This window comes from Harpegnathos saltator, unplaced genomic scaffold (assembly GCF_003227715.2).
Source record: "Harpegnathos saltator strain DR-91 unplaced genomic scaffold, Hsal_v8.6 scaffold12, whole genome shotgun sequence".
NCBI classification, from domain to species: Eukaryota; Metazoa; Arthropoda; class Insecta; order Hymenoptera; family Formicidae; genus Harpegnathos; species Harpegnathos saltator.
This window is the reverse complement of record NW_020229895.1, coordinates 1,086,672-1,105,671: the sequence shown is the minus strand read 5'-3', so window position 1 is coordinate 1,105,671 and position 19,000 is coordinate 1,086,672. Positions and strand designations below refer to the sequence as shown.

The 19,000-nt window shown below is 50.3% G+C and overlaps 1 protein-coding gene across 1 annotated transcript in view; it reads left to right on the top strand.

The window, feature by feature from the left end:
• Positions 1 to 19,000, top strand: part of LOC105182316 (1-phosphatidylinositol 4,5-bisphosphate phosphodiesterase epsilon-1) — a 160,715-nt gene that overhangs the window by 74,028 nt on the left and 67,687 nt on the right. The window contains exon 3 of the mRNA XM_011139660.3: positions 7,805 to 7,890. The gene's annotated coding sequence lies outside the window, so the exon portion shown is untranslated. The remainder of the gene's footprint in view (positions 1 to 7,804; positions 7,891 to 19,000) is intronic.

Genomic DNA, 19,000 nt, shown 5'->3' with positions numbered 1-19,000 from the left:
AACGAGAGTAATTATAGATACATCCACGCGCGTATACTTTTTTATTATATTTATCATATAATAAGCCGTCAGACGGACGGGATAATCTCTGATGTATGGTATTTATCACCATGGTATGGTGATAAATATGAGCGATAAATAAATGCATGCTCGCGTGCTCGCTTGCTTATTTATTGCGCGCGATGTCTCCTCCTCCGCGTGTCCGCGCAAGTTGAGAGAGAGAGAGAGAGAGAGACTCCTCCCTCAAAAGTTAAGGCAACTTTTCCGCGCCTCTTCATACGAATATCGTTACCCGCCCCCAGGCCCTCTCGGGTTAACACGCTTAAAACGCTACCCTCCGGATATATCGCGACATCGTCACGTTACAGTCCCCGAGGTATTCTCCCTTTTCTTATCCCGGGAGTCGAGTCCTGCCGCGACGCGACGCGGCGACTCGATACGCCGGCTTTAGGCGCGCGGATTCGCGTTATCGATTTTCCGGCTTCGCGCGCGCGGCCGGAATATAGCTCCCTTCTTTCGCGGGGGAGGGGGAGGGGAGGGGGCGCCCGTCGACAGCAGCCGGGGAATGCGGCGCTTGTTCGGTTTCGCAGATAATTTAATGCACCGAGATTCCGCGATCCGACGCGGCCAACGTGAGATAGCTCGCGCTGCATGAGAGATAACAATGGACGGGCATCCTGCACGTGGCGGCGGTGGCGGCGACGGCGTCGCCCGACGCGAGAGCGACTTATTAATTAAAGTCGGATTATATTAACGGCCGCGACAGCAACGACGAACTTGCTACCGCTGGATTAAGCGTGAATGCGCCCTTTTGCGGCGGCCTCGACGAAGGCGACGCCGCCGGTGCCTTCTGCTCCTCTACGTGCCGCTGCTGTCATATTGAGAGTCGCGGATATTCCTCCCGCCGTTGTCCTTTCGCGTCGCGCTCGCGACGGAGAGACGGAGCTGGAGGGCAGAGAGAAAGAGGAAGAGGGGGGGGGGAGAGAGAGCGAGAGAATGCGCGGTCGGTGAGCAACAAAATTACACTCTTTGCTCGATTTCGAGCGACGGCGACGGCGCGCGTCGCGTTTTAATAAAACTTTAATTTGAAACTTCGTTATGATCTCACGCGCGCACGTATATTCGCAGCCGCCCCCTCCCCTCCCCTCCCACCCGCCGCCCCGCGCTGCAGCCGAAGCTCTCTCCAAGCGGAGCCCCGGCAAATGACGTCTCCGCCTGGTATTTCCGCCGAGACGAAAGCTCGGGGAATCCATCATCGAGATCTATCGGCCGCTCTATTTGCTCCGGGAGATCCCCGACGAGTCCGGCGAGGCCACGAGGGGCGTTCGAGGAAACGATCGCATCGCGTGAGGCGCGCGACGTGCGCGGAACGAGGAGATTGGATCTCGTTAATCGCGGACGATTTTCGGCGCTCGCGACGATCCAATACATAAAGGACGTCATTCGAAGAGAAAGAGAGAGAGAGAGAGAGAGAGAGAGAGAGAAAAAGGGGGAGAGAGAGAGAGAGAAGGAGGGAGAGAGAGAGAGAGAGAGAGAGGGAGAGAGAGAGAGAGAGAGAGAGAGAGAGAGAGAGAGAGAGAGAGAGAGAGAGAGAGAGGAGAGAGAGAGAGAGGGAGGAGGAGTTACGCCGCGGCCGGCGACCTTAATGTAGCCTTGAATTATTATTGTAGCCGAGCAGCGCCCTCGCGCGCTCCGAGCGGCGCGGCTTCGAAGCGGCTCGCGGCGCGAGCTTTCAAGTAAATTACGCGACATGCATATTTCACGCGCTCGATACGTCCCGATACGAATCTATAACCGCGTGCACTCTTGCCGTCCTGACCGTTCTCTCGCGGCCGCGTATCTACGTGCACGTGTACGAACGTGGCCGAAATAAAAGCGCGCACACTTCCGCTACGAATTTCCACAAATTTCCGCGCGCTGATCCGGCCGAGCTTACCTTCCTTCCTCTAGCTGCCGTCGCGCTTCGACCCGGATATTTCACGTTTACGGCGCGCGGAATCTTCGATATCCAGTTCGCCGTCATCGGCGCCGGCGCCGAAGAAGCCGGAATTTTCCTGACTTCATTCTCATTCGAAACTTTAGCCGCCCGTTTTGTCACGCCGCGGGATTATTCTTCTTTTCAGCCCGCTTCCGCATCGGAAGCCGCATAATGCCGGCGCGGCTCGTCTTTATTAGAAAATATGCCCAGAGCAGCGCATATATAATGCCGCCGCGGTCTGCGGAATGTGTGCGAGGTGCCGCTGCAACGCAGCGATGAGAGCCTGTCGGCACTGTCGGGGGCGGGGGGGGGAGGGAGGGAAAGCGCACGCGCGAAAAGCTCCCGCATGTGCTGAGAACAGTGTTATTTTGCGATGCATGCGCGAGAGTACGTGATCGGCGTTGTTAACCGCCGCGGTAATTTTCCATTCTGCAGGCGGACAGGCAGGTAGCTGGACTCGTCGCGCGGTAACGCGACGAGTTATTAATCAATCCTGGATTCGATAATGCTCGCGTCTCCGATCGTACCGCGCGGGAGCACGCACGCGATCCCCGTGTCACGTATTCCGTATTAGTAATTAATAACATATATATATATATATATATATAATTAGTGATTCATGACGTGTGTGATATGTTGATTTTATTAAAGATTATTCTGAATAATTTATACACAGGCGAAAGGTGACGTCGCAGTAAACGCGAGCGCGCGCTTGCGTGCTTGCGTGCGTGCGTGCGTGCGTGCGCGCGTGAGTCTAATTGCCGAAATAAATAGCACACGCGAGAAGAAATCGATTACACGGGGGCTCGAACGGATGAGGATTAATTATCGCGATCGAGCGGGTTTTATTGCGGCGCGAGCTTTAATTTCGCCTCTTTGAAAATTTCCGGACGATAAAGCCCGTCGATACTCGCCCGTCGCTCGGCAGGTTAATTAATTCATTTTGCAACTGACAATACTCGAAAGTCGCGACAAAGCAAGAATATGAATAGTGTAAGTAATCGATAACAATCTGGCGTGCCGCCAGCTGGGGCTTGTTCCCGGCACACAATATCTTGTTTATGTCAAACGTGCGCGCGCGTATGCATGCCTGCATATACGTGAATAAAAGGCTCGCATATAATTCTTTCATTCCGTCTGTTTCTCCGTGAAAATCAAACAGAGAGTTTTACGACGTCGGTGTGCGCGCGCGCATAGATACGTAACGTACACGACTATCCGTGATATTGCTCGCGCGAGCGCTACACGAGACACGTGTGAATTATAGCCCCTGCGCATTTAAATCGACATGGCGAGGGCCGTCGCGGAATGATCTCACGTAAAGCACTTTGTTGAGGCAATTTTTTTACAGTCCTATAAAGCGAGAACTTTAAAGCGCAAGGTCATAGACGGAGATAACCGCGCGCGCGCGCGGTTGAAAAAAAGATTGAAAAAAAGATTCGGCGCTGCGTCAACACACAATTATGCGCGGAAACTGGGTTACGTCACATCCGACGCGGCGTATCGGAAGTTGCGTAATCGCCCGTTCGACCCGTCCGAGAGGGATCTTCGAGCAAAGAGGAGCTAGACGCTCACGCAGTGGCCTTCCTCGTGGCCGCTCAGCCGTCTCCTCGCCCCTTAAACGTTCTCTTATCCGAGAAATCAATCTACTTGCGGATGGGAAATATCGGGAAAAGTGCATTTTAGAACGGCCGTTTTCACACGGATCCTCCCCTCGTCCGCAATCGCCGACGACGTCGAGGAGCCGCCGCGCACTTTTATTATTCAAAGTTGCCCCGCGATGTTAAGCGACATTAATAACGTGACGAGCGATGCAGTTGCGTCTAATCGAATTAGGGGAAATGTACGGTGACACGGATGAAGGAGTGGTAGGGGGGAGGGGGCGGGGGCATAAAAGAAGAGCGAAGGATTTTATAATTGAACATTATCGGCACGTTTAAAAATATCGGCGCTTCTGACATTAGAGCGCGCGGCTCAACGAGTGGACGACGCGATTGATTTATTAAATATAGCTCGCGGATACATTCGGCGCAAAAATTTGGGTCGACCGGTCGATTAACGAGGGATGCTTTTTGGCGGCGAAATCGGATTTCGGAAGCGACGCGCGCGATAAAAGGCGGCCGCGCGCCGCCCGCCCCTCGGGGAGAGATCTCGCGCTTTCCGCAATATAAAACAAAGAAAGGCGCGCGCGCGCACGAGAGAAAGAGAGAGAGAGAGAGAGTGTGTCGCACGATAAATTACATTCCTTAGCATGAAATTGTTCGGTCCCTCGAGGGAAACGCGGCGGATCGGATGAGAGGAACATGTGGGGCGGCGTCCGGCACACTTTTCTCTCTCTCTCTCTCTCTCTCTCTCTCTCTCTCTCTCTCTCTCTCTCTCTCTCTCTCTGTCTTTCTCGCGTGCGCACACACACACACACACACACATCCTCCGTGTCTCCCTCTCCCCTTCTTTCCTTCTTCTTTTTTTTTAAAGCGCCCCAGTTTCCGCGTAATATTTATAGCGATATAAAGCGCGACGTACAAGTTTCGGAGCCAAATCGAGCATAAAGTCGATTCTCGAACTACTTCTTAGCTGTAACTTTTGCCTGCGACCCGACTGCCCTTCTTCCTCCATTGTGCAACTCTCTCTCTCTCTCTCTCTCTGTCGCAATCCTCTCCCTTATTCCCTCACCTTCTTTCCTCTCTTCTTCACCTATGCTGTCTGTGTTCTTCTTTCGCTCCCGCCCAACCGGCGGGTGGGGGGAGAAAGCGCCGAGGTGCTTGAACTTCCACGCCACGTAAGCGATCTGGTATAAAAGTTTATCCGTAAATTCGGACCCTTACCGAAAGCCACCTTTCGGCCTGCTCGACGTAATTTTTATGTGACCGACGCGACGGGGCGGTACGGCTGCCATAATGAACGAGCGGAACGATCGGCGCGCGGAGGGGGGGGGGGGGAGGCGTAATCGGCGCGGTGTGTCGACTTTAGCACGGGCGCGCGATCGCGAGTATTCGTAATTCGAGTCCCGTCCCGATGTAATTCCTGAAACGTTCGGTTTCACGCGACATTTACATTTATATACTGGCTCGGGCGAGTTTGTTTATGGATACTTTCTGCGCGCTAGCGTATGTATTCGCCTAGGTGTGTGTGTGTGTGTGTGTGTGTGTGTGCACGCGCTCGAGGCGCAATCTTCCCATCAGAGATTTGCAATTTTTATGCCCAACCGCATTTAGACTCGATGCAGCTTTAAACGCGAGCGCAGCTAGGCGAGGTACTAGATGAAGCGGATTGTATATCGATTTACGAAGAGGTGGGAAAAAAAGCACTTATAAATATGATAAACTGCGATGTGCAGAGGTGGTGCGCGCGAGGAAAAATCGTTGCCGCAAACAATTCAAATTCATTCCCAGCGAATAAATGAAAAGGACAGATAGAGGACGGATGAGAGAATATATTCTCTCAATTTTTATGACAACGAATCCACAAGGATCTCGATTTCGTACTTCGAATCGTGCCAATTGCCGGGATCCAGTGAATTCTCCCGAATGCTCTGCGACATCGCGCGGCTAGCAAGTCAGCCCGGAGACTCGCAAACGACGGCGTAAAAAAATTGAAAACAACAACTCGGGCAAAAAGTACTCTCGGGCGCGTGTATATTCGCGCGGGTTCTTTTTAATTTAATCCACCTTTCAAGTTTTTTCTTGACTTGGATATTTTTATGAATTTTTTATCTCACCAAGAGAACCTCAGAGACCTCGGCCTTATATGCCGGGGCGACCTTTCCTTCGGCAGCATCCGGTACGCTTTGTAATCTGTGTCTACTCTTGCGTGCGAGAGACACACTCCTGAGACAGAAAGCGGTAAACTTACGGCGAGGGAGGAGAGATGAGAAAATCGCGCTTACCTCAACATAAGCGCCTGATTTACTCGGGCAACGCAGATAAAAAATGTACGTCGCGCGTTACATCCCGCGGGAACAGGTGTCGGGAATAATTTCACCCCTGGCCGACTTTCCCGTCCCGGCGAGCCGTTCTTTTTACTCGCGCCCGCGCGACGAAAATGCAACGACGACGGGCGTGTGTATCCTAAATACACATCGAGCGAGGGAAAACTTGAGCGCGAGCTTAACGTTGCGCCGCGGAAGCTACAACGTGCGTCTCCACCGCGTTGCGAGATATTTATCGAGCACCGGCGCGCGACTACGTGAAACTTCGTCGCGGTAATTAGAAAAATAGTAGAGTACCCGGTTTCCTCGCCGCTTTCCCTCCCTCTTTCGTCCTTCTTCCTCCTCCCGGCATAGCCGCATGCGATAAAGCCCGAACGCGACTAGAAATTTTGATCAGATTCACTTAACATTGATAAGGACCTAACAGGATGAATGAAAGGTAATCCTAAGTAAGTCAGTCCTTATAACGTCCTAACGACAAATGAGTAAGGAAGACCTTTAAAAAGTTATAATGATTGGGTCCACATTAGGACCTTAATGTACCAACTTAGTATATGATATAATATGGTTCAGTTAATCAGGTCCTTGTCGGGATCTTATTCATTGTACCTAATATGATTTGCATCATCAAGTATTCACAAAACAATTTTTGGGTGTCATTTCGAAATATAAAGATGTACATTGCATTGAAAAAACACTTTAGATCACTTGAATATATTTGTAAAATGCTATAGAAATTATCCTTTTTTTTTGACAGTTAGTAAATAGTTGGGAAATTAACGTGACATGCAACTTTTCTCTTTAACACTACTTTATGTCTTGTCGCCTTGTGATACTTTATGTATCTTACGATATTCATTTTATGTTTCTTTTTCGAAACATTTTGCAAGTATGCTCAAGCGATCTAAAATATTATTTCATGCAAATATCTTTTTATTTGGAAATGACATGAAAGAATTTGCAGCGTGTCATTTCTTATTTCTAATGTCGTCATCCAATATAGCCATGGCGAGTAATCATTTGAAAAGCCATAATTTGAAAAAAAAACGTAATAAGGATTCCACAAGATAACTCAATAAGAACCTGACCATGAATCCTTACTAAGGTCCTGATATCCACGCTGCGCTCCATGACTTACTAGGACCCGATAGTATCACCTTATTGGGACCTCATGTCCAAATGAGCTTAATCCGATCAGGACCATGGGATAAATTTCTAGTCGGGATCCTAATCCGCGTGCGTACCTGCGACCGCGAGCTCGATCCGTCGCGCGGCATGAAGACCGCGCGCTCGATCAGTCGACGGCAGAATGAGATCGGCATCGAATTGCCGAATAGCCTGTCGTCATTTTTCACGTCTTACTGGGCGCGACGGGCGCATGAATACAAATCGCTTTCGTCACATTTACCATCCGTATCTCCTGGTGGCCGTGCGCGCTTTCGAGCGCACTCGTGCCGGCGTGTACGCTCGCGACGTGGAAAAAAGAAGCGACAGCGCCCGATAGAAGTGTCAGGCGGCCGTCGATGCTTCTAAATTACGACCGTCGCGATTGAGACCCAGCGAACCCGTCAAGGACCTCTCTCTCTCTCTCTCTCTCTCTCTCTCTCTCTTTTCCTCCGGTCGAAGAGACCCTTACGCGTAACCTTCTTATTTTTCACTTACGCCGCCCCCGTACGCACCGCCGCTTCGGCTTATCCTCCGGCTGGAAGTTTGGGGATTCCACGTCGGCGTGGAAATCTCCCGAATGACGGACGCCCGTCGGGGATGACCGACGGAACTCTCTCACCCTCGGGGAAAATTGATCGTCCGTTTCGTGCGCTCCGCGCTATTAAACGCGAATTAAACCGAGGGCAGCACGATCGCAGGGAGATGAATCGATTTCTCTCTTTTTCTTGCAGCGCGACAGACCGGTCCAGGTAGAGCCTGCGAGTGAGGATTTGACCAGCAGGCGGCCGTCGATGGGCTCGACCGCGGGATTCAGGACGTAAGTAATAACGCACGAATTTTCTACTCTTTTCCCGCCACGTCCCGCTTCTTGTCCTTTTCGTTTCCTACGGAGTCTTCAAGTATCCGAGGCTATGCATAGCAGAGTATAGCGGCGGTCACGTTAATAATCCTCACGGGATGTCGCAAACTGGTCCAGGGAATGGGGGTATTCGGGAAAGGCTTCGAAAAATTAGTAGGTCCAACCAACCGGCACGGCGGAATCTTCAGAGCGAGCGAATGACACGCCGGGGAGTCGTGAATATAAATTGATGGTTTATCTCCGCGAAACGCGCGTTACAAGCGCGAACACAAATTCCCGTCCCGTCGTACTTAAAAAATTACCATAATCTACGGGAGCGTCCCGTGCCGTTTGACTTGTGCAGCGTCATCGCAGCGGTTCTCCGCTCGAGAGCCCGTCGGCGAATTTCCGCGGGTGGAAAATTCGTAAATTGAAATCCGATCGGAAAAGCGCGCGAGCGATCGTCGAAAGTCGACGACAGGCTCTCGGCCCGACAGGCCGGCCGAGTTACCCGGGGCCCGGGGCGCAATTACACGTAATTGCACACGAGGAAAACGTTATTATTCACCGGACTTGAGAGAGACGAGCTATTATCTCGAAGCCTCGGCTCATGATCCAATTACAGAGATCTTTTCTTCGACGTTGAACGTCCAAGTGGCGCAGTCGCGATATGACGACGTCGTCGGAACTTACATTCCCCGTGAAAATCGACTCCGTGGCGGCGGGGCGTGAAAGGATCCGTCCGTTGAAGCCGAACCCGAGAGAGAGAGAGAGAGAGAGAGAGAGAGAGAGAGAAGCGCGCAAGTCGTCGCGCGAGGTCCAAATACAATTAATACGCTTATCCACATCATTTCCGTATCCGCTGCGGTATCGAGCGGCGACGAGTATCTAGAGTGAGACTCTATCTGCTTGCGCCCGTTGTCCCTTCACAATGACACTTGCCAACGGCATGCGCGCTATCAGCTCGCCTGATAAGGCAAACGAAAATGTGATTCCGCTGCTCGAACGTCGACGTCGACGAGGAAGACGAGGACGGACGGTAAATCACGTATCGAGGCTGCGCGCTTCCCCTCTCCCCGGCTAATCTAATCTGCATGTTTGCACGCGATATTCTCACGCGTGCCTGCATTCTCGTCACATTTTCATCGTTATTTCGCCATGTGCTCTCCTCGCGCCTCGAGAGAGCGCGAGCGCACCGATCTCTCCCGGGGTGGCGAGATGGATTCGCTCGCGTCTCTTGTTCGTCCGTCCGTATTCCTTGTGTGTGCCGTCGGATTTTCCGTCGAGATTCCGTCGCAAAAGGAGGGGAGGGGGGAATCTTTGCAGCCGCAGCCGTGCTGCTTTCGGAAATAGGAATAGCGAAACGTTATTATTCGCCGTTGGCGGGGCTTTTTCACCTCTCGCTGACATTTCTCCGGCGAGCGCGGTCGCGCTGCGTAATAGCCTCTAAAAACCGGGCAAACTTTTAAGCGATACTTTCACCGGCCTCTCCCTCCCCCCTTCATCCCACCTCTCGACACGCCGCTCGCTAATTTTTACAAATCCCTCCCGCGAAGAAGCGAAGTTTAACGACTTTAATTAGCCGTTTGTATAGCGGCCCGGCGCGCGCGGGCCGACGAGACGGGACGGGACGAGGCGGGGCGGAGCGGGGCGGGGCGGGGCGGGGCGAGGCGAGGGGACGCGACGCGACGAGTCGACGGAGCTACAATAGATCTTTTCAGAGGTAAACGCGAGGGTGGACTAATGCCTCGCAACGGGCTAAATTCGATTACTCCTTATCTCGCCCTCTCCGCCGCTGCTTTTTGCTCCTGTGCAAATGTTTCACAGCGACGGCAGCGCCGGCGCGGCGGAGGAACGCAAGACGACGATAAAATTTATACCGCGCGACACGACGCGGGATGTGAACTAGAAGTTTATGCGCCGGACTCGCGTCAGCGCCGCTGACTTTTTCCGACCGAGATGTCTCTCGGCGGCTGGGCAGGGCAAAAAAATCAGAATACCCGGAATAAATATCGCCGGCTGAGCATTCGGCGGAGAGTCGCCGTTGTGCATTCGGGAGCGCGCGAATTCGGATGATAAACGAGCGGACGAGAAACGGCATAATTTCCAGCCGACGGAGAGCATCGAATAATCGCGGGGAGAGATTGAGTACAAGATATAAATACAAATTTCCATTAAGAAAGGGAGAGGGGGAGGGGGGAGGGGCGGCCGCGTCGCTCGCTCGAGAAAGGAGGTGCGGAGGCGAAACTTCACCCCGAGTTGTAATATAATTCATTAAAATAATTCAAGTGCCTCGGCGCGATCCGGCTGAACAGTGCAGCGCGTTCGCGTCGCGATTCATGCGGCGAGACGCGTCTAAGATCCATTATTTATCGTCGTTTTGTCGCTGCTTATTATTAATTCGCGCGAGCGAGATCGGGCAGGTGAGGATGACTGGGAATTATTCAACGCGCGAAAACAGTCTCGCGCACTTTTCACTCGGCGAGCGCGAGCTCCGGCAAGAATACCGGTTGGAATACGCGTAAGAACGCGCGCTTCTCCGCCGTCGGTCGTCCCGATAATGATTGCACAAACTTAGCAAAAAGTTTGGCTGTAACTGCTGCTCGCCACGTCTTTCCGCGCGTCTGACTGCTCTCCTAATTATCGCGCGGCGCGAATAAATTCGAGACGCCCTAAACAACTTGGAATACTCTAATTCAAACTTGGAGAGCGCGCGCGCGCGTGTTAAGACGCCTGAAAAGTTGAATTGCGTTTGTCAGCGGAAGACAGCGGCACGCTTCCGCGGGACGAACAAAGGAGCCTTCGATCGCTCGACGTTCGCTCATGATTATCCGGCGCATTGCGCTTACTTACGCTCGGTCTCGTCTGCTAAACGCACGCTGGCTCCGGCTGTCTCCGGCAAGCGAGCCGCAACAGAGAGAGAGAGAGAGAGAGAGAGAGAGAGAGAAACGGGGTTTTGTTTAATAAATAACCGGGATCCCGATGCGCTCGCGAATCTCGCGCGAGCGCTGCTTCTACTTGTTCGCCGATCACGTCGCTTCGTATTACGAAGCTGTTCGACGTCGGACGCCGAGGAGGAGACGATCCCGACGCGCGACTAATGCCCGGCATTTCTCACTCGGGAACGAAACTGTAACGCGCACGAAATCATTCAGTCGCCGCGGGAGGAAAGCGAACGACGCTGAACGTATTGAAGCGGCGGCCACGTGACACGCTCGCCATAAATTCGGATTATTTCTCCGACAGCTCGACGGAGGGAGGAGTCGTCCGAGACAAATCGTCCGGCGCGCGGCGATCTCTCGTCATCGGCGAGGCGCTGACGGCCGGTTTGATCGCGAAATGGACTCCTAGGCGAGGGATCAAGCGGTCCGGCCGAAGTGCAAAGAGACATAATGTAATTCGCGTATTTAATTCGGAATCAACCACGCGCGCGCGCGTATTCGATTTCGGGCTCGGCGGTGAAGAATATGCAAATCGCGCGAGCGGCCATTAAACCCGCGCCGAGCTGGTTCGATCCGAAATTCATCAAAAAATTTACAATTGAAGGAGCACGCGATAAATCTGGGTCATTCCGCGCGTGAATATGCATATGCGCGCGCGTGGGAGAGAGAGGCAGAAACGCGCCGGCGGCTTCCAATTACCGCTCTTTAAATCTCATTAAGTCCGGCAAAGACAATCTTAATTGCAGCAACATTAAATTGTCCCGCGCGCACGCGCGCGCGCACGAGCTCGATGACGCGGATGTTTACTGACGCGGTCTCATTTATGTGTTAGCTTAACACGCAGCAAATATGTTAAAAAGTAACACGCATAAAATAACGCAAAAGATTAACACAAAAATTTAACATTCGAATGAAGAAGTCAAGAAGATGACAGTTTGTGTTAAATTGACATACGGCGAATGTCACCTCAACATTTGGGAAAAGTAATGATCTGTGATTTGATGAAATGAAAATGTTAAATTGACATGTGTGTCCGTGTGTTAAAAATCCAATCTTTATATAATGTAACACATGATAACTGTCATGTAATGAGGAAATTGACACATTTTAGGTTTAGGTCGACTTTAACATATAAAATATGTCAGAGCAAGAATTCATGCATTTACATATAAATTGTGTTATTTTAACATTTGGAAATGTTACTTTAACGCTTGAGAATAGTTCATCTTAATTTAACACAAGAAAGTCCACAGCAACGATATATGTTGAATTAACACACACCACTGTGCGTAACAAAATTTAACACAAAACTTTCTACACACACAAGAACTGCTAACAAAAGTACGAAATGTTTCTAACTGTGCGAGTCTCCACGCGATCCTGCGTCCCGCCGGCGCGCGGTGTGTATGTACTCGCCAGAGTGAAAACTCTTAAATCGCGATTAGTAGACAAAGACGCCGAAGTTATTTCGTGCTCTTCCTTATTTCGGTCGTCTATGTCCTCGGGCCGTAAGCCCCGAGGATCGGGGAAAAATGGGCGCGCGATAATGAGCAGCGCATAGATCGAGTTTCCCCAAATGTGCGTGCGGCCGCGATGCGGTTCGATTGACACGCACAAAACCCATTTGACAGGAGGGGGCCCGAAACGTCACTACGTCGGGATCGACGGCACATGACGCATCGCGCGCGCGGTCGCCTCCGCCGGGAATTAAATTGTTGACGAACACCTGAGCATTATCCTGATTAGATGGCCGCGCGCGCGAGCGGGCGAATTGCCGCGAGCCTCCGTCAGAAATAATTAAAACACACGCGCAGCTCCCAGCCGCGTCGTTGGCCGCGGCTGAGACCTGAGAATTTAGACGACGACTGGCGAGTAGAAAGGGAGAGAGGGCGCGGCAGGGAGGGAGGGAGGGAGAAAGGAGACGAGAGGGTGCGCTTTTTACGATTGCCGGCGAAGACGTAAAGCTTTACAACGCGCAAAGCTCTACAGGCCGAAAGCACCTCGTTGCGGCCCCGCGCGTTTATTCCAGTTTTGATTACGCGGCTGAAACGCGAGAAAAATTACGTCGCGGGGGTCGTCGGGAGAGTCGCGTCGGCAAGCGAACGCGAAGGGGAGAAAGAAGAAGTGTCCGGACTGTGAAGCTACTTGTCGGCGGGGAGGGTGTCGTGAGTGTGTTGCCTCGTTCGTTACTCGACACGCGGCGATCTTATCGGAATCTTTCAACGGCCCTTTAAAAGGGATTACGGCCAGGTAACACGCTCGAAGCCGATGCTCGCGTGTGTGCACACACGCGTGACATCGATCTGAAGACTTCCTGACCTGGGCGTGGTCCTGCAAAACGGGACTGAGGGAGCCGCGGTTCGTTTGTCTGCCGGCCGGCGTTTAACGCCGCTCGTCGCGAAACGGTCGAGAGGAAACGAAAGAGAGAGAGAGAGAGAGAGAGAGAGAGAGAGAGAGAGAAAGAGAAAGAGGAGGGGAAGGAAAAGAGAAGAAGCTATCATTTCAAGCGCTGCGGTAAATCATTCTTTACGAGTTTACTTTATATCCGCATTATGGCGCGCGCGCGCGCGAACGGGCGTGCAAGTACGGCTAGTGATTAGCGTTTTATTGCGACCGCTCGGTGTATTTGGTATTTATAAATTGCCCCGCAATGAGCCGCGGATTTGATATTTTGACTTATGGCGGCCTCTCGCGGCTGTCGGAAGCGCGATACACAATTTTCAGCCTGGCTGACGAGCGAGTGTCCGAAAGAACCTACGTAAGTCTACGTAATCCTACGTAAGTCAGTCCTTATAATGTCCTAACGACAAATGAGTAAGGAAGATCTTTATAAGATTATAATGATTGGGTCCACAATAGGACCTTAATGTACCAACCTAGTGTATCATATAATATGGTTCAGTTAATCAGGTCCTGGGTCGGGATCTTATTCATTGTACCTAATATGATTTGCATGATCAAGTTTTAACGAAACAATTTTTGGGTGACATTTCCAAATGTAAAAATGTGCGTTGCATTGAAAAAACACTTGAGATCACTTGAATATATTTGTAAAATGCTATAGAAACTATCCTTTTTTTTAGCAGTCACTAAATAGTTGTAAAATTAACGTGACATGCAACTTATCTCTTTAACACTACTTTATACTTCTCGTCACCTTGTGATACTTTATGATTTTACGATATTCATTTTATGTTTCTTTTTCGAAACATTTTGCAAGTATGCTCAAGCGATCTAAAATATTATTTCATGCAAATATCTTTTTATTTGGGAATGACATGAAGGAATTTGCAGCGTGTCATTTCTTATTTCTAATGTCATCATCCAATGTAGCCGTGGCGAGTAATCAGGAGCCATAATTTGAAAAAAAAAAAAAAAAACACGTAATAAGGATAAATTTCTAGTCGGGAATATCTACCTTCCTAGTTAATACTAGGACTGCAAGTTGCGTCACGAATCGTCTCGAATCGTGTAACATTTTAAGCCGTTCTCCGGCCGCACGAGCGCGATCGCGCGATACATTGCGCGGCTGTAAAACGATCGAGGTCACGTGCGAATAAATTTCGGTGCATCGGCTTTCGGGATAAATGATTCGTTCCTGATTGCGCGATGAAATTTGCGCTCGAAAATGAGGTCCCAAATTTTTCATTATGTTTTCGCCCCGATCGTTCGAACGTATGATTTACTCACCCATCGCGATGCCTTTTGACACACATCTTTGTCCCTCCCGCAGTTATACGCAAGAATGAGAGCAGGACGAGTAGAGAAGGGAAAGTGTTGTAATATTAACAAAATATCAAGTGACTCGGAACGGGATTGAGCCCATTAAGCAACACGCGAATCTCTTTCAATCGCTCGTCTCTCTCTCTCTCTCTCTCTCTCTCTCCCTCTCCCTCTTCGTTTACAGAGTGGAGATCCCTCGCGCATACAATAGTAGGCGGCACAATGGATGCCACAACAGATCTCTCCAATTAAAAATCACACTTTCCGTCGTGTCACGCGGAGAATGTAAGCTCCCTCGCACTCGAACACGCGAATCTGTGTAGCACGTGTAACTTCGATACGCCTCGCAAAACTGAAACGCTGCAACGGCCGCGGCCGCGGCCGCGCACGAGCGGGCCAATTCGTCCGGGACGAGTGCGAAAGCTCCTCGTACACACGCCTCGCTTTTCGCACATTTTTCCTTTTACCCGACGCTGACGGAACATCCGCGACCTGTAATTTCCGCGAGTTACGGAAGCCCGCTATATTTACCGCATGTTTAATACCGGCCGGAGAAAATTATTCACTTATTATCCGACAAACGGCTCTCGCCACGGAGGAAATTAAACTTTTCCCAGCATAACCAATTTTCCGCGAGGTTTGCGCCGGGAATATTTTCGACGCCCGGTTGTGGCTGGAGAGATATTAGCTCGCCCCCTCCTGCTTTCGCCTGCTTCCCCTCCTGCGCCGATACGTTAATTATGCTGCATAATACTCGTCGGCTCACCGCGAAAGTTCGCCGTACACCTCGCAGCTCGCACGCAAATCTACGCAAATCGTAAGTACAGCGGAGTATCTCCCGTTGTTACACCCTTTCGATGTGTGTGTGTGTCCGCCGCGGTAAAACACACACACACACACACACACACACGGTGGGCTCAGGGGAAAGTGAATTCGCTGGGCGACTCACACAAATCATCAACTTGCTCGGGGCGACGCCCCGAGCAAGTTGATGATTTACGACAAGTTTCTCCAACCTCCTCCGGACGACTCTTTGCGAAAAAGTTTTATCCCGGAGAATTTTCGGTGCTCGGTGCACGGCGATTAATCCGGAAATGATAATTTGTTAACTCACAAGGCGACTTACGATGACGCAAGTAGACCACACGAATACGGTTACGACGCCGCGTACGAGGTTCGCGTCGCGCACGTGCGGCTGTTGTTCCCAGAAGGGTCGCCCTAATTTTTCCGAAGCTCGCGGCCGCGAAGGAAAATGGAGCTTAGTAAATAGTTGCTTATACGCGCGGCTAAACAAGTCTTTGCGGCTAATTCGGCCGGACAGCCACGGACGAGGCCGGCGGCAATTTTGCAATGAAATATCACCTCGACTCTCGCTTATGAAATACATTGTTGTTTAATTATGATGAATACTCCCCACACGTCTGAGGGGACTTTAAGCGCGCGAGCGCTGACGAAAGTTTTTCTCACGCCGTGAGATTGCGGATACTTCGAATCGCGCGATCCACCGCTCGAAATTTCACGAGTCTCGCTCGAATGCGCCTTCGATCGCCACTGAGAGAAAATTATTATATGATATTTGGAACTATAATGATACAGTAACTAAATTATAGTCCGAAATATCATATTTATATAAATCGGTAAATATTACCATAATATCGGTAATAATTACGATATAGGCATATCACGATATAACCAAGCATACAATATTTTTACTAAGAATTATAGTAAGTTAAACTAAAATTATTGTATGGATACAAATCCATAAAATGGTAGGCAAAGTAACTCTTTTATATAGTCAATATTTACCAGAATATTTGCTAAATGACGACAGATGTAACTATATATGAATATTAAATCTCGCTATATTTGTGAGAATGAGAAATTACCATATATGTGTGGTAAAAGTAACTAAACAATTATTTCAGACAATCATTGACTATATACTTGTGTTTATTCTGCTATACTTTGCAGGTTCCACGAACTATAAAAATATGATTGACACCAAAATGAACTATAAAATATCGTGAGGTTATAGAGAATTCAGCTATATTTTTCTACCAGCGATGGACACGCGACACGCTCTCCCGTGCTGACGAAATTAATATTTAATCGTGCGAACCTGGCGAGCCAATAATACGTAACACCTCCAAGACAATATGGACAATGAACGACGCGCGTATTAAGGTCCGCCGCCGCTTTGGCGGACCACTGTCGTTTAATTAATTTTCTCGCAATATCGTCCAAGTGAAGCAGAAAGCGCGTTCCCTGTGCTTGATTATAAGGCGCTTCTGAGCAACGTTGCGCAACGCCAGGTGCATTTCAACGAGGATCGGTACCGTGCGAGCGAATTCAAAGGAGATTCGCCGCATGACCCGATAAATCAGATACTATACAACGATGTACGTTGCGACGCGCGCGCGCGCGCGCGTTATCGAACGTGGCAAAAAGCGAGGTTTCAAGTGATCGAGCTCTCTCGGTCATCTTCAAAACTGAATCTGCCTGAATCTGGCTGAAACATCGAGGCGACAGAGATCGCGAAAAAGATTGCGAATTTAATTGCGCGCTAATGCGCACAACTGACAGCTCGATTGAAACTTCCAACGTACTCGCTGTACGTGCGCTTTTGTCCTCGTGAGGAAAGCGCCGCGCCGCGTTTCATTGCCGTTTGTCTTCGTTAATACAGCCGGTTTAAATAGTGAAAAATCGGCTGCCACTTGATACGGTGGAAGCCTCGCGTCGCCCCATAGACTTATCTCGGCCACTTGAGGTTTCTTGGCAGATAATCTTCGTACGAGCGAACCTTGACCTTTCGTCTTACGACACGTCCCTTTCCCTCGACCTTTCGACTTCTCCGGCGCGCTCCCCTCTCCTCGTCGCGACGTCTAAACCTTTCCGGCAGAAGATGCTGTGCTAATGGCGAGGTCGAGTGCAACCGGAGCGTTTAGACGTGTTCATTAAACGAGACCATCAGCGACGCATTTCGAAAAAGGTAAATTATCGCGTCCCGATTGTTACAGCGATTGTCTGGTAAGCGTTTGGAAAGCGCGTGTGACCCTCTTGCCCGAAGATCAATCATTTATCGAGTTGGAACATTCGAAAATAAGCAACTTTGACTTGAGTGAAAATAAGGAGAAGCGTTAACTTGATCCTTCATTAATTTTGAGTAGAGAGAGCGAGAGTACCTTGAGCGGAAGTTTAAATTGAAATACTAATTAATTAGACCGCGTTAATTGAAACAACGGTACTTGATTATATACTGGAGAAAATAGGAAAAGAGAGAGAGAGAGAGAGAGAGAGAGGGAGGTTCTCCAAATCAGAAGATCCGAATCAATAATCGCGATTTTCTCGCGTCTTCGTTAAAATTTTAAACAACGTTACTACGCGATACGAGGAGGATACTTCTGTTTCTTTTTCTTTTTTTTCCGTTCATCGCGATCCTCGCCGTATCCTCGGTGTTGTTCTCGCCGCTGCCGTCGTTGACAAAGAGCAAAATATTTTCCCCGAGGCCGGATTACCGGATAGCCCATTGTAAATGTTGCATTTTCCCGCGCGCGCGACAACGCTGTAAAAATTTCTCGTTAGCAGTCTCTCTCTCTCTCTCTCTCTCTCTCTCTCTCTCTCCGCGAAGTGAATCGAAATGCGGGCTAACGTCACTCCGTCGGCCGCGTCGTCACATTCGTATATTTCTCTGCATGTACACGCCACAGATATCGGCCGAACGAATGGATGGCTTAATGGAGTTTGACCGTTGATAACGACGATGGGAGGGAATCCCGGAGTAATAACGCTGATAACGCGTTCATCGCCGAAAAGACTATGCACACGTGCTGCGCAATAGCACAATGTATTGTGCCATCGCGCGCGTTTATTCGTCGCGTACTTGTTCCATCCGTGATTCCGTATACATTTGCATACGCCTAGCCATACGGCTGCACCGCGCGCGCCCGGTGTGAACGCGCGTAACACCGCGATGTACACGAATGTACATGTACTCTGCATATCAAGCACATTCGACGGAGTTCGGCTGTCGCGTGTGCGCGTGCAAATGTCGATTTCGCAAGGAGACAGGAGCAAGGCTTCAATTCGTCATCATTCGCGAGGCCTTGAAACTCAGCAGGTACGTCGCAATCGCGCTCTCTCTCTCTCTCTTCTTCTCTCTCTCTCTCTCTCTCTCTCTCTCTCTCTCTCTCTCTCTCTCTCTCTCTCTCTCTCTCTCTCTCTCTCTCTCTCTCTCTCTCTCTCTCTCTCTCTCTCTCTCTCTCTCTCTCTCTCTCTCTCTCTCTCTCTCTCTCTCTCTCTCTCTCTCTCTCTCTTCTCTCTCTCTCTCTCTCTCTCTCTCTTCTCTCTCTCTCTCTCTCTCTCTCTCTCTCTCTCTCTCTCTCTCTCTCTCTCTCCCTCTCTCTCCCTTCTCTTCGTCACTCTCC